At 41.1% G+C, this 13,476-nt stretch overlaps 1 protein-coding gene across 1 annotated transcript in view; it reads right to left on the bottom strand.

Moving 5' to 3' along the window:
* LOC106890681 (membrane-associated guanylate kinase, WW and PDZ domain-containing protein 1-like) overlaps positions 1 to 13,476 on the bottom strand; it is a 285,153-nt gene that overhangs the window by 87,522 nt on the left and 184,155 nt on the right. The gene's annotated exons all lie outside the window — the stretch shown is intronic.

Here is a 13,476-nt window from a genome sequence, read left to right as displayed (position 1 = left end):
ACCCCCCCCAAAACGCGCCAGCCCCACAAGCCCCCTTCTGACATGTCCCCTTGTCTCCCCAGCCCGGGCTGACGACCACGTTTAGGAATGCACTTCATTAAATCGGAGCTGCCCCATTCCAACCTGCAATGCGGAGGCTGTACAAAGCCAGCGCCACGCTTCCTCCCGCATTTCTTTCAAAAGCCCCATTGTTCGGCAGGCATCTGGTCCTGATCTCAGCCTATTCGTGCCCATTGACCCCGCTTTTTCGCGGCGCACCCGCTGGCCAACGGGCCTCCCTCCCGTAAAGCCTGCTTGATGAATTAAAAAAAAGCAGCACTAGCCATCTGTCCTCCCAGGCTGGGCGAAGGCTGCGCGGCTCCGCTCCACAGCTCCCTCCCTGTCCCCCACAGCCTCCCCGTCCGAACCCGCTCCCCTCCTTCCACGCACAACCTGCAGCTGAGGAACCACCGGCTTCGCTCCCTAAACACAGACCGAGCTTATGGCATTCACTGCTTTTCTCATTTCTTACGGTATCTAGCATCTAGGAAAGGACCAAAAAAAAAAAAAAAAGAGAGAGAATACAACGGAACATTCTCACTTGCCTGAGTCCTTCGAAATTCAAGCACAAATACAAGATTAATCCTTCCTTTGTGAGGTCTTGTCTTTAAGTCGTGGTATGTAATGATCCTCAGCACTGCAGCAGAGGGGAATAAAAAATGCAGGGATCATAAGCAGGGGGAGGACAGGGCTTACTTACATCAGGGTTTCTGCCACATGACAATAGGTTTGAGAGGGAAGAATAAGCTGGCAGCAGCAGCTGACAGTGCAAAAGGGAGAATGCAGAAGCCTGCCTTTTATATTATTGGTGACATTTCTAACACATGACAACAATTTCCATCTGTATTTAAGCTGGGAGTGTGAGGAAAAGAGCATTACATCACGACTCCTCTATTCCTAGGGGCTGTGGAATATGTAGGCCAGAGGGATTAAAAAGCACCTGTATATGCTGGAAATCTGAAATACCACGAGGCAGATTTTTCCCCCCTCTCTTCTTTCTCCCTCGCCGTTTTTATTTCTCTATCACCTTCACTGAGCTGCTGTTTGAGAATATGCCCAGGGAAGCGCAAAATGGTATTGTCCTAGTTTGCGAGGCACGGGAATGGGGGAACTGTGAATATGTATTTCTAGCTCTGTCTCTCTCTCTGTAGGAGATACAGCACTCATTTTTGCAAGCAATCAGACAGAATACAGAGCATCTTTCTGTTTTCTGCTGTGCTTGTCCCAAGGGCTTCAAGTTTCCCTTAAAGTACCAACTTTCATCTTCCTTTTAAATCTGCAGGGAATTTCAGTGACAGCAGCAATGATTTATTTTTTTTTTTCCCTTTCTTTTACAGCCAACACATGCCTGTATCTTTTTAAAAGTAAACATCAAGAACAGGGGCCAAAGATATTTTGGAAAAAGCACTTGACTGCTTCAGAGCCAGCAGGTGTCCGTCTTGGACGCTTTCCACATATCTCACAGGACAGGATTGCTTAGATGCAGCACTGAAATCCCAGGGGACTCCAGCCTCACAAGGAAACCTGCTCCCCCACAGCTCAACGGCAGCTTCTCAGGGGCTCGCAGGGCTCCACCGAGGCCAGCAGGGATGTGTGGATCCTGAGGAGGTGCTGGTGGGGTAGGCACAGGGTGCTGTGGGGCCACCCTGGTCACCTGTTGCCATGGACCGGGGCTCAGGCACGGTGGGGACATCACCCACCGCTGATGCTCTACCAAGCAGAAGCTTTTGAACCCCACCAGCAAACAGCCATCGCTTCCAAAGCAGCCGGGTACAGGTGTGGACACAGGCAATGGCTCACAAGTTCACAGCCCGTGTGTGTGAGGGCCAGGCAACGTAAGGAGAATACATCATCTCTTTGATCCACCACCAAACCCAACAGCACCAACACAGCAACTGCTCTTGCTGAAGTACCTGATCCCCAAAAGAATTTGAACTGGGCAGGGGCAAAATGCCACCAAGAGATAGCAAGCCTTATATTACTTTTAGAAGAGAAATAGCCACAAACGAACAGGAGAATGGCCTGATTATTAATATATAAAACAGTCGTCATTTTATGGGACATAAATATTTTCATGAAAACACCATCTGGCCCAAGGTGATGGCCCATTATGTGTCTCTTCTTCAAAAAGGAAAGATAAAAATTTTTTGCTCAAGATTCACCTTCCCCATCTTTCAACAACAGCCTCATTGAGTTTTAGGCTGTTCTTCAGGTATGTGTCCAGTCTGCTCACAGTCTCCTTGGGAAGTCCAAAGCCTGTGATAATGATGAGTTTAGAGTACTGGATACAATAAAGTTGAAAACTGCAATATTAAAATAAATAACTCTTAATTCCTCATCCCTCCTCTTCACATCCACAAAATACAAAAATCTGCACCAGCCAGACTGAAACTCTCTCACCAGATGATACTTCAATGAGGCAGCACCTAAATGGGACATTCCGGAAAAAAGCCTCTTTATTAAAAAAAGAAATGGTGCATTTTACTTTACATTTATTCAGAGATGCAGCTCCCCAATCATTTATGAAACTTCTTTCATAAGATTTAGAAGGGGGGAAAAGGAAACAATGAAATGACTTATTTTTAATCTGGGGTTTAAAGGCTTTTTCTCTTTCCAAAAAAAAGTCCCACACACAAAGAAAGAAATTCAATGCAAACCTCTGTTTCTGTATCATGAAAGCCCCTTCGAGCACCAGAGTAATCAATTTCTCAGAGCTTGTGTGGTCTCTAGCAAAAGCCAAAGAAGGTATTTAAGTTTATACAGCCTTCAGCATTTTGAAGGCTTGCTTTTGAAATACAACATGTTTAAATTTTATATCTTTTTTTACAGTTAGTTATGTCTTAAGAAAATGGTTACTGTCAGTAGAAAAAACCAGAAACAAAGGAGAATAAATGAAATTCAACCTGGTTTTGAGCTGCTTGCCCATTCTAAAATCAGAGTAATTCAAAGTTGCACCATGGAAACTGTTACAATCGCAGTTATAGCACCTTACATTATATTATACCCAGTCTTATTTTAGCATCAACACTTTGGCTCATTCTAACAAAGAAAAAATATTAAATAAGAGTGGTGCTCCAATGTCAAGCACCACGAGATAAGCATCCACACAAATTTACAGGAAGAGTAAAGCAAATACTTCGTCAGATGGGAGAGAACTCTTTACCTTTTCTTGAGCAGAAAGTCAAAGGCAAACCATAAATCACTCAGGATGGGGAAAGGAGTCTTTGTCCTTACGGTAACCCCAACTTCCCACCATGAAAGAAGACCATCTTGACACAAGATTTTACAGCTGGGATTTAACTCACAGGGTGGAAGAAGTGTGAGATAGAGCACTCTTGTAGGTAGGAACAAACTTCTCCAACAGACTTCTCAATCTTTCATCAGTACATTTTGGATCCAATTCACTTACCATGTGGGAACAGCAAATGGGGAACAAACTGTGAATTCAAATAACTGTAAACTCAGCAAGATGTGGAAATAAAACACAGATGGTGCACTTCAGATTAAGGGTCAGCATTTCAGCGTCGCTTTCCACTTTTACATTGTGATAGGTGATGTATAACAACCACCTCCTCCTCGAGACAGCGCTCTAATTAAACCATGACTCACTTAGGAAAACAAGGAGCCAAGTGATACCTCTACAGAAGCCTCCCTGCCAGTCCAGAGGAGCTAAGGTTACTTTATTAAACTGTGGCTCGTGGTTTTGCTGTTTGAGGATTAACGTTTGGGAGTGGAAGCTGTCTCTGGCTGGACAGACACAGCTGAAAAAGTTTCTTCAGCTTTTCTAGCTCCCAGGGCTGCTCTGCCTGGCAGGGCTATGCCCAATACCCATCACAGCCCCTGCCACAGCACCCACTCAGTCCCTTCTTCATCACCTACATCTCCAGCAAGATTTTGCAGAGGCTGCTCTGATACTTGTTTGCAAAAGCCAAGAACCCAACCACTGCTACCAGCATTACCCTCTACCAACCCTTACAAGCTGCCCCATACTAACACACCTCTGGAGGTCTGCATCGTGCTTGCCTGAATGTTGGGTTCATTTTATTCTCTAAAACTGATTTTTTCCTAAATCTGAGGAATGGAATTTAGGATGACTTTAACTCTTGGTGTGAAGTATTAATTGCATGCCCAGGGCCCTCTAGGAATGGGTCTGCTTGTAAGCACAAGTTCAAAGAAAAATTAAAGGAGTAAATACAGATTAGATGACAGAAGAACTATAAATCTATAGGAACTTGAAATGCCAGATAGAGAGGAGCAGTAATGATTGTAAGGTGACTATTACCTTCAAAATATGCCAGAGGTTGTTTATCAGATCAGAGTTAATGAGGGAGAAATCTAATAGTACTATAATATTAAATTTACCATTTTAATGGTATCATCAATGCTCTATAATGTGGGCAATTTACAGAATGTTTGTCAATGCGATTCTCCGGTGAGGTTAGTTACACAGGAGCAAAACTATCACATCTCATCAGTTGATCCCTTCTAGAAGGCACTGGGTGTTTTGCAGAGGATTGCAGAAGGATAAGTGAGGTAGCAAAATATATGTTTAAAACTACTGGAATGCAAAAATGGGAAAGATATTTATGAACATTATAGGATGTTTACATTCCTGAAAGAAATGCTCTGTCCAGCTCTGCCCCACGCTTGAGTCCAGCCTTCCTACTTCTTTCTGCACTGCCATTTAGCATCCTGCTGGGTTTTCTTCAACTCTCTTGTGCATCTTGCAACACTTGCTCCTTTTCCTAAAACCTTACATACTGGGATTTAGAAAGAGCTGAAAATAACCTCACTATTTGAGTACATTTTCAGCTCTCATGTATTATCCCCTTCCAAACAAATTAAAACACAAAAATACCCCGCACCCTAGAAAAGCATGAAAGTAAGGGCTCAGAAACTATCAGGTAAAGAGTCAAAATATCCAATTTCAAGTTTTTGATTACTAATTCAAGACCTGTGAACAGTAGGAGACGGTAATACTGCATTTATAAATATCCACCTCCTCATGTATTCAAGGAAGAGTTTGCTAAAAGCAGCAGCTTCTTAATTTGGAGTTCCTCTTTCCTCCATCACCTGCCCCAGCCCCTCAGTTCCGAGATAACACCAGTTCAAGTTCCTAATGCAGCAAAGATTGCCTGCACATTTTTAGCATATGACACTCTCCCATTAAGTAGATTTAAATTTGGCAGAAAAATCCATACTGCAGCGGCAGTTTTTGGGTTGCCATGATGGCCCAAGATAAAAATGAAGTATCATCAATTTATCTAATAAGCTTCTTCCTTCAGACCTCCTTTTATCAACATCAACATTTGTTTACTGTTTTTCCCCTGGTAAATGAAGTATTAAACTTAAAGTTAAAAGAAAAAGCATAGGTAGTGAATGAATTATGAAGTAGGTAATATAATTCAGTGGCAGATGACACTTCCAAGGGTCTTTGGTGTTTTTTTTTCATCTCCAACCCCAAAAAGACCCTGCAAGTAAAACGGCTAGATCACTATCTACCTGATTACTCTGTGTTACATGTCCCGTTTTGAAGATACATTAGTCTTTCAAAGAGCCATTTATTAAACTTTGCCATTGAAATAATAATTTTGACAATGCTCAGTGAAACAGATGTATTCCCTCCTAAATCACTAATTAAGAGTGGCCCGGGATTCCTTTAAAAGGAATTCAGGGAACCAGTGTCCCCCTTAAAGAAATCTGTTTTGGCAATGACCCAGGTAATCTTGACTTCATAACTCAAAGCTCTAATTATTCAGGAGTACATTATAAAAAAAGGATATATCTAGACCTTTATGACTAATAGGAAAGATTTATTTCTCCTTCAATAAGGGCAGAACTAGGAATATTTGTTCTATTTTTTCTGCCTTCTCATTCACTGGGGGTGGGGGGCAGGAAATCAATGAGGATTAATTTACAGAGTTATTCCTAGTAAAGGTACTGGGTACGACTCTCCCCAAAGACAACCAGCCAGCAGAATCTAAACAGCTTTATAAATGATTACCCAGCTAATCTCCTCTCTGCTGAAATAAAGAGAGAAAGGATTTAGAGGACAAATACAGCACGCTTTATGTGAAGAAGCATGGTAATGTTAGAAAAAAGGATAATTGTTTGAAGACGAAATGTAGCAAGTCTGCAACCCCATCAAACCGTCAGGAGCTTGCATCTGCCATTGCCCTCCTGGGCTCAGAGACTCTCACAGCAGCAATATCTGCATCTGGGAATCACACAGGCATTTCTTCCTCTGCAATGCCACTGGTTTTGCCCATACTACATTGCAGGTACCGCACTGGACCAGCACAATATCATATAAATAGGATTTACAGGTGTCCACTTTTAAGTACTGAAATCTTAGACAAAAGAAGTACAAGACTGTTCTGTGAAACCACCATTCAAATCAACAAATCCAAGCACAAACATGCCTGTACAGAGCAATAGGTGCTTTCTAGAGAGGGTTAATAATGAAATATCAAAATGTGAATCCCAAATGCAAATAAAAGTGGCAGCGCAGATTAAAAAATGGCTACGCATTTCATTTTTTCCTCATTTTAAACTGTTCCTTTTGCCTGGAACACTCATTCTGTTGGCTGGTAGCATAATCAATAGGCTGTAAACCTTGAACAGATACATGGAGGTTGTTGAAAAGAAATCAAACCGCCTCAATGAAATCAAAAACTGGGACACTGCAGCCATTGCAAAAGATCTAATCAGGACCCTGGGACATCATATGAAAAATGGGTATAAGGACACCTATCGCCTTTGACCACACACTCTTCAGAAGATTTTCATTCCATTACTTTGGGGGATATTGTGGTTTGCCTCCTCTATAGATTAAATTCTGATGGTGAATAAAACTATGGCAGGGCAGAGCCAGTTCTGAAGCAAACAATGTGGGGTAATTCATCTCCCCCCTTCAACCTCCAAACAGCAGTACCTGCTCTCAGCACTGATTTACTCTCCGACTTCCAGGAGACTCACAACCTTAGAAACCTTTACATTCTAAAACATATGCACAGACTTTGTACTACCTAAATACCCGCTCGCAGATGCTTTGCCGTAGTACAAAGCAACCGCAATGAAAAAAACGCAAAATTAAGTACACTGGGGACTAACAAAGAAAACAAAGAAAACTAGCCATGTAATCTCTTCCCACACTTCTTACCCAAATCTCCTTTGGCAAGTGGCACGGGAGAGCCTATAAGACTGAGCTCTTCTGCTTTGTACTGTTCTCTGGTGCCTCATGCAATTTCAACTGGGTGTACAGTGAAATACAAAAAAGCTATTCCTCACAAATGGGTAAGCAGATGGAGCAATATTTGCTATCATAAGTGCTTTTATTTCCAAATGTTAAAAAAAAAAACAACAACCCACCAACCAACCAAATAAAACCAACCACACCAATAGTTCCAGTGGCACAAAATGCACTATTGATCTGAAAGGACAGACCAGATGGAAAAAAAGGTCTGAAGTCTCCTGGATTAAACAGAAATGACTGTGTACAGAAAGGAACTAAACTACAGAACTGTCGGCCCTGTTGCTAAAAGCAGGGCTTTTTTCTCTCTCAAAAGTGAAAACACATCTGGTTCACTAATATGTGAGATAATTATATCCCTGAAAACTGCAGGGGACTCTGCTGCAGTTCTGCACTCCCTGGAACACAGCTATAAGGATTTTCTAAACATACTGGTTGTACTCAGGATACAATCCCTGCTGAAAATACAGGAAAAAGTAAATGTGTGTACATTAGCTGGCATGGAAAATACGCCTCATGTTCTCAGAGCTAGATTAACTAACAAGAAAATGTTCTTGAGAAAAACTATCTTTACATACTGCTGGCACCCGTATGCTGCACCCTAGTGATAAGGACAGTGTTTTAAAAATATTTAAAACTTTTTCCTAACATAAATCTTGTAAAACAATAATTATTTTTCATGTGTTAGAAAAAAAGATCTGTTTGCTGTTCATCACCTTATCAGCGTGGGCCTTCAAATAAATATTTCATGGACACTGCAACTTTTTCTCATTACAAAAGCAGAATTACACCTTTAGGAAGGGAGCTGCAACAAAAGGTACTTGGATAATAAATATGGCTGCAGGTCTGGAAAGCTTTTGAGAATTCAAAGAACATTTGTGTACATAAAGTGATGATTTATTGCCTGTGAAGAAAAATAATGTGCACTGTCAGTGATTCTGTTTATTCTTAATAAAAATTAGCAACTAAAAATAACTTCGAAGTTGTGACTCAAATATCCCCACATGTAAAAACACATGCATTTGTAACATAAAGGTCTTTTCTGCTTCATTTCAACAATTTTTCCCAGCATACTGATACACTATTATACTCAACATTCTAAAGAAAAAACCTTCTATAAGCTGGTTTGCTTCTATCAATTCATTTTGAGGTTCAGAAGTAATTATGGGGAACCCGGTGCCACAGGACTTTAAAAGCTATCCTGGGAAATCACCTAAGTCTGCATGTTTGACAGCAGTTTCATCACAACCCACCCCATTTCAGCTCCCCAGTCCTCCAGTAGCTGCAGATGATGGTGGTTACACACGTAGCAGCTTATCCGACTCCTGGAGCAACTGAACTGCCCCTTGATAGTTCAATTATCCATGAAAACATTTAATACAGATTATAAGGTTCTATGTCCTCCTCTACATCCACTTGCTAAAGTTTGTCCTATAAATAGTGTGAAGTTTCCTTGTTCAATACTATTGGTTTTCCTTAGAAAGGAGACTTTTTCTTTGCACCAGCAGATTGCTTGGAATAAAGAAACTTATTCTCAGTTTTCCTACTGAAATGTGAGAGAGCTCAGGCCAGCCAGGTGCCTGGGTGTCGCTGTCTTTTTCTAAGCCTCCTTAGAGATCACTCAACTCTTATGCTATTGATTTTTATCCATTTCTTTCCATTTTGCTCCACGGTCCCTTATAAGACTAACCACAACAGTTGGAGCTACTGTTCTGTAATTGAAGTCAGAGGAACAGATCAAACTCTGGGAAGGTGGAAGAACAGACAGCAGAAATGAAAGTGGTAAATCTCCAACGTTAAAATCTCCAGCCAATTAATCCCAGGGCATGTACTTGTTTTGGGAAAGTGAATCAAGTGTTGAATGATGACCTCCTGAGGTTTTAAAAGCCAATTTTGGGAAGAAGAGGAAAAGAAAAAGATTGCCACGTAGTGTCTAGGCTGCCATCCAAGACTTAACTCTAGGCTAGCCATTACATTGTCCCCGTTTCATCTACCATCAAAAAGACCTTGCACTTACAGGAGTTTTGCTTCTGAAGACTACAGCCTGGCAAAGAAAGGAACTGCACAGTACTGAAATAAGATAAATGCAGAATATACGTGAATGGGGGCAGGGCAGAACAGGGACCAGTGATCTGTTATTTCAGTCGTGCTTGCATCATGTATATTGTTTTGGCAAGTAAAGGTACAGATGCTGGACCCACCATAGCTGCCTCTGCTGTCACACGGGGCTGAAACAAGTGCAGAATCAAGTACATGTGCTCAGAGGGAAAAAAAAAACAAACAACAACATGCTGAGATAAGCTTTTATGGAAATAATATCATCTCCTTGATTTGTCTTGATACACTTTGAAAAGAAAACTGCTGTCAGGTTGTTGAGAATAAGCAGCTAGGACAAATGGCCAGTGCTTGTTTATTTTAAACAGATGCCCTCTACCATCATTTCAAAATGAGGAAGATAATCCTGTCTGTTCAGCCTACCGTGAACAGTGGTTTAGACACGCTGCTGTACTACAATGTTAAAGTAAGTTGCTATCACATATCTTTCTCAATTAACACCATTGCACAGATATCCCAAGGTAAGGCCACTTGGAAACACCTATTTAATGGATATATTCTTACGTGTACTTGCAACTAATCACATTTTCCACTAAGCAAAATCTTCACATGCACCAATCCTGTTTGGGGGAGTTCTGCTCCTAGAAACACTCAGCCAGGATGTCAACACACTCTACACCATGGATCCTCAGCCTCCCCCCAAATCAGATGTAACACAAGTCACATCAACTGCTGTTAGTGCAGGTGGGCTCAGAGGTGCCACGTGGTGCCCCAGCAAGATGCCTCACACAGTTGGTAAACCTGTCCCTTTCACTCATAAGTGTTCAGGCTGCCAAAATGGAGCTGGAATAAGTGAAATCCACACTAGAAATAAGCTGTGGGCAAAGTCTCTGCATCAGTCAAAGCACTTCTGGTACAGCCATGGCCAATCAGTAATCATGAAATTGTTGCCAATTCGCAGACTACTCCAAGCTCAATGGAGCCATTAACTAGCCCACAAATAGAGCATTATTTCTGGTGATCTTCATTAGGCACATCAGAAAACAGGAAAAATGTGGTACTTCAAAACAAAATGAGGCAAAGGGGATAGCTTGAGACCGGACCAACATCTTGCTAATCTGGATGATGTATTTGAGTTTTTTTTCCTAGTTTTGACAATGGATCCTACATGCTTGGAATAAGAATAGCTTTTATCTGAACACATAAGGAGAATAAGTTTTCTCAAGTTTAAGGTGCTGATTTTTCTAAAGCAGAAGACAAAAATACTCTTTAAAAAAAAAAGTCTCTTCACATGAACGTGAGCAACACGTGAAGTTAAGAGCGAAATAAGAGCATCGGGAAGAAAGTAAAGGAAATAACACACAGTTGGTTCAGCTGAAATAAAAGCCAGTTCAGTGGCTGAACTGCACTAACTCTTTCAAAGACTTGTACATGGTAAATGCAGGGCTTCATTAGCACTTATGCACCATCCAAATACATAAATAAGGTGTCCTCCCTCTCTTCCTTACTCTGGCTTGGTCCTAGATTAGGATGCTGAAGTTGTAAATTCCAGAGGAGAATGTTTTGGGTCTGTAAATAAACCCGTGGGTTTGGTGTGATAGTAACAGCAGAGCACTCACGACAACCAAACTTGGAGGCCACCTGGAAACTTGTCACAGCTGTTGTTTACTACAGATCTTTGCAGAAAAAATCAGCTCAATGGGGAGCAGGAGCTGAGGGTGTGAAGACGCAGAGGAAGAGTGCTGGAGGGGCAGAGGGCACTGAGGAGCAGGGGAACACTTCAGCTTTCAAAAATAACCATGTGGTTCATCTTCTTATTTCAATAATACGTCACTTTTATGTCCTTTTCAAGGTCTCATTTCTTTATGACAGCTCCCACATTTAGGGGTGAAGTCCTCTGGTCCCTCAGAAACCCGGCCCTGTGTCACCCATTTAGGCAATGCTTATATCCCCTTTGGGACCTGACATCATCCCACTCTCTTACCCTCAATTGTTCACCAGAAAATAAAGCAAATTCTTAACCAACTCTCCTAAAGTAAAAATCTAAATGATGCTTAAGCAACATTCCATTATCACATGAAAGAATGAGGTCAAGTCAAATCTTTCCGCATCCTTCCTCCCTTTCTGCTCGACCTCTGTCTTCTACAAAACTGTAATCATATCTTCATTCAGTTCCTAAATTAGCCAAGAACACAACTGGGATGCGGCTGGGTGGGAAAGGGAAGCCCTCTGGGTTTTCTCACCACTCGTACCAAACTAGTCAGAGCTGAACCACACAGGATTCTTACTAGAATTTCTAGGGAAGAACCGGTTAACATCATCCTTCTCCATTTTGCATTTACTAGTTATCACTTCATTTAGCTCTTAGTGCAACAAAAAGCAGCTGTCAGGCCAAGCACGCTCAGTCCAAGTGACCTTGTGTTCTTGTTCGTGTTTACCACATAATCAGCAGGGAATTCCATTTTCAAAATACAAGACTTCATAATCCATTAGCACTAGAGATTGGTCCAGGGCTCTGGATTTACTGGTCACATGTACCAAGGAATAAAAATATGAGCGTACAGCTAGATTAATCTCCAGACCTGTAAAGCATCCCAACCCACCGTGCATGCAGCAGTCTCATTCAAATTCACATATGAATATTAGCATCATTCTTAAAAGCTACTGCTAATACCATCCCCATAGTACATGAAGAAAAAAATTAAATGCTTTGCAACTCAGGAAGTACAGAGACACACAGTAACTAACTCCACTTTTCAAATTTTTCATTTGTTTCATAAATGGAACATAAGTACTGATGTTCTTATATCAACAACCCATATCTCCCCCAGCTATTTCTAAAAAGCAAGAATCACTTTCACTGCTCTTAATTTTAAATCAAAAGTCTTTAGTGAGTCCAAGCAGTTTAGCTCACCATCAAGTTCAATAAATCAGAAAAAAGAATCAATGGGAAGTATTTCAAAATGTAGCCTTGGTAACGCACAAAATGCTTCCACAGAAATTACGCTCATTTTCTTTATTTACTGCTTTAGAAATTGGAATATAACACGCAGGCAGAAGGACATTAGCATCACGACATTGCAGCTCCTGAGCCTAACATTGCACGTTCTCTCCTAGAAGGCACTTTCCGCAGTACGCTTTAAAAATCTGCAGCCTGGCAAGTGAGATGATTGAAAACTAATCATATTTCACGTTGACAAAATGGAAAATGGAAGTGTTCAATAGAAAAATAATAATCTATATTTATTCTTTATGTCCATGCACAGCACTTTAAACGTAGTTTGGTCCATGCTTTCCGCTGATAAAATGAGAATAAACTCAGTGGTGATATACGGCATCTGCCATTTGAAGAATCAACATTTGTCAGCGTTACCACACAATTTTAACCACGGTCCTACACAGTTCTCCTGCATGCAACACTTAGATTGAAAATGGCTATTACTCTACGTACCATTATGTGATATTTGTCGGCAAATACCTATTTTGAGAGGCAACATCATTATTCAATATTTATATAAGTCTACCAGGATAAACAACCTCTGATTCATGTTGAGATGCAAAACTTCACAATATTTTGCTGCTCATCTCAGTATGTTGTAACTAAGATGTTTACTAGTTCTTATCTCAACGTTATCTGAAAGGCACACCATTGTCTCCCCAGTTCAGCAAAGTTCAAGCAGAAAAACCTTTACTTTAGAATAGCTTCTCCTGGCAGCTGGGGAAAACCAAACAGAGCTGCAGTGAAAACGGGATCACTCTCCACACTTTGTACATCTTCCCAAAATTCCAAGGACAGTCTGATTTTGAGTAAAGATTCTAAACTTTTAAAGATCACACTCTCTAAATTTCTCAATTTTTCTCCTGGTCTTTTTCTGAGTAAAAAAGAGCATTTCTTTCTCAGCTTCACTACCTCTTGCTGCCTATCTCCACTTGAATCAAGGATGACCTTCCTAAAGTGGCAGTTGCCTGCTACAATGGCACCCAGCCATAAAATGCTGTTCAATTTCACAAGTTAAATAAGCATCTGACATAAAGTTCTGCTAAGGAAATAAAAATAAAAGCAGGGGTATTTTTATTCATAGGTTTCCAACCAATAAAGGCACATTCACCATAATGACATCGATGAAGAC

The sequence above is a fragment of the Calidris pugnax genome, unplaced genomic scaffold (genome assembly GCF_001431845.1).
Source record: "Calidris pugnax isolate Ruff unplaced genomic scaffold, ASM143184v1 scaffold81, whole genome shotgun sequence".
Lineage (NCBI taxonomy): Eukaryota > Metazoa > Chordata > Aves > Charadriiformes > Scolopacidae > Calidris > Calidris pugnax.
This window is presented reverse-complemented; position numbering and strand designations above follow the sequence as displayed.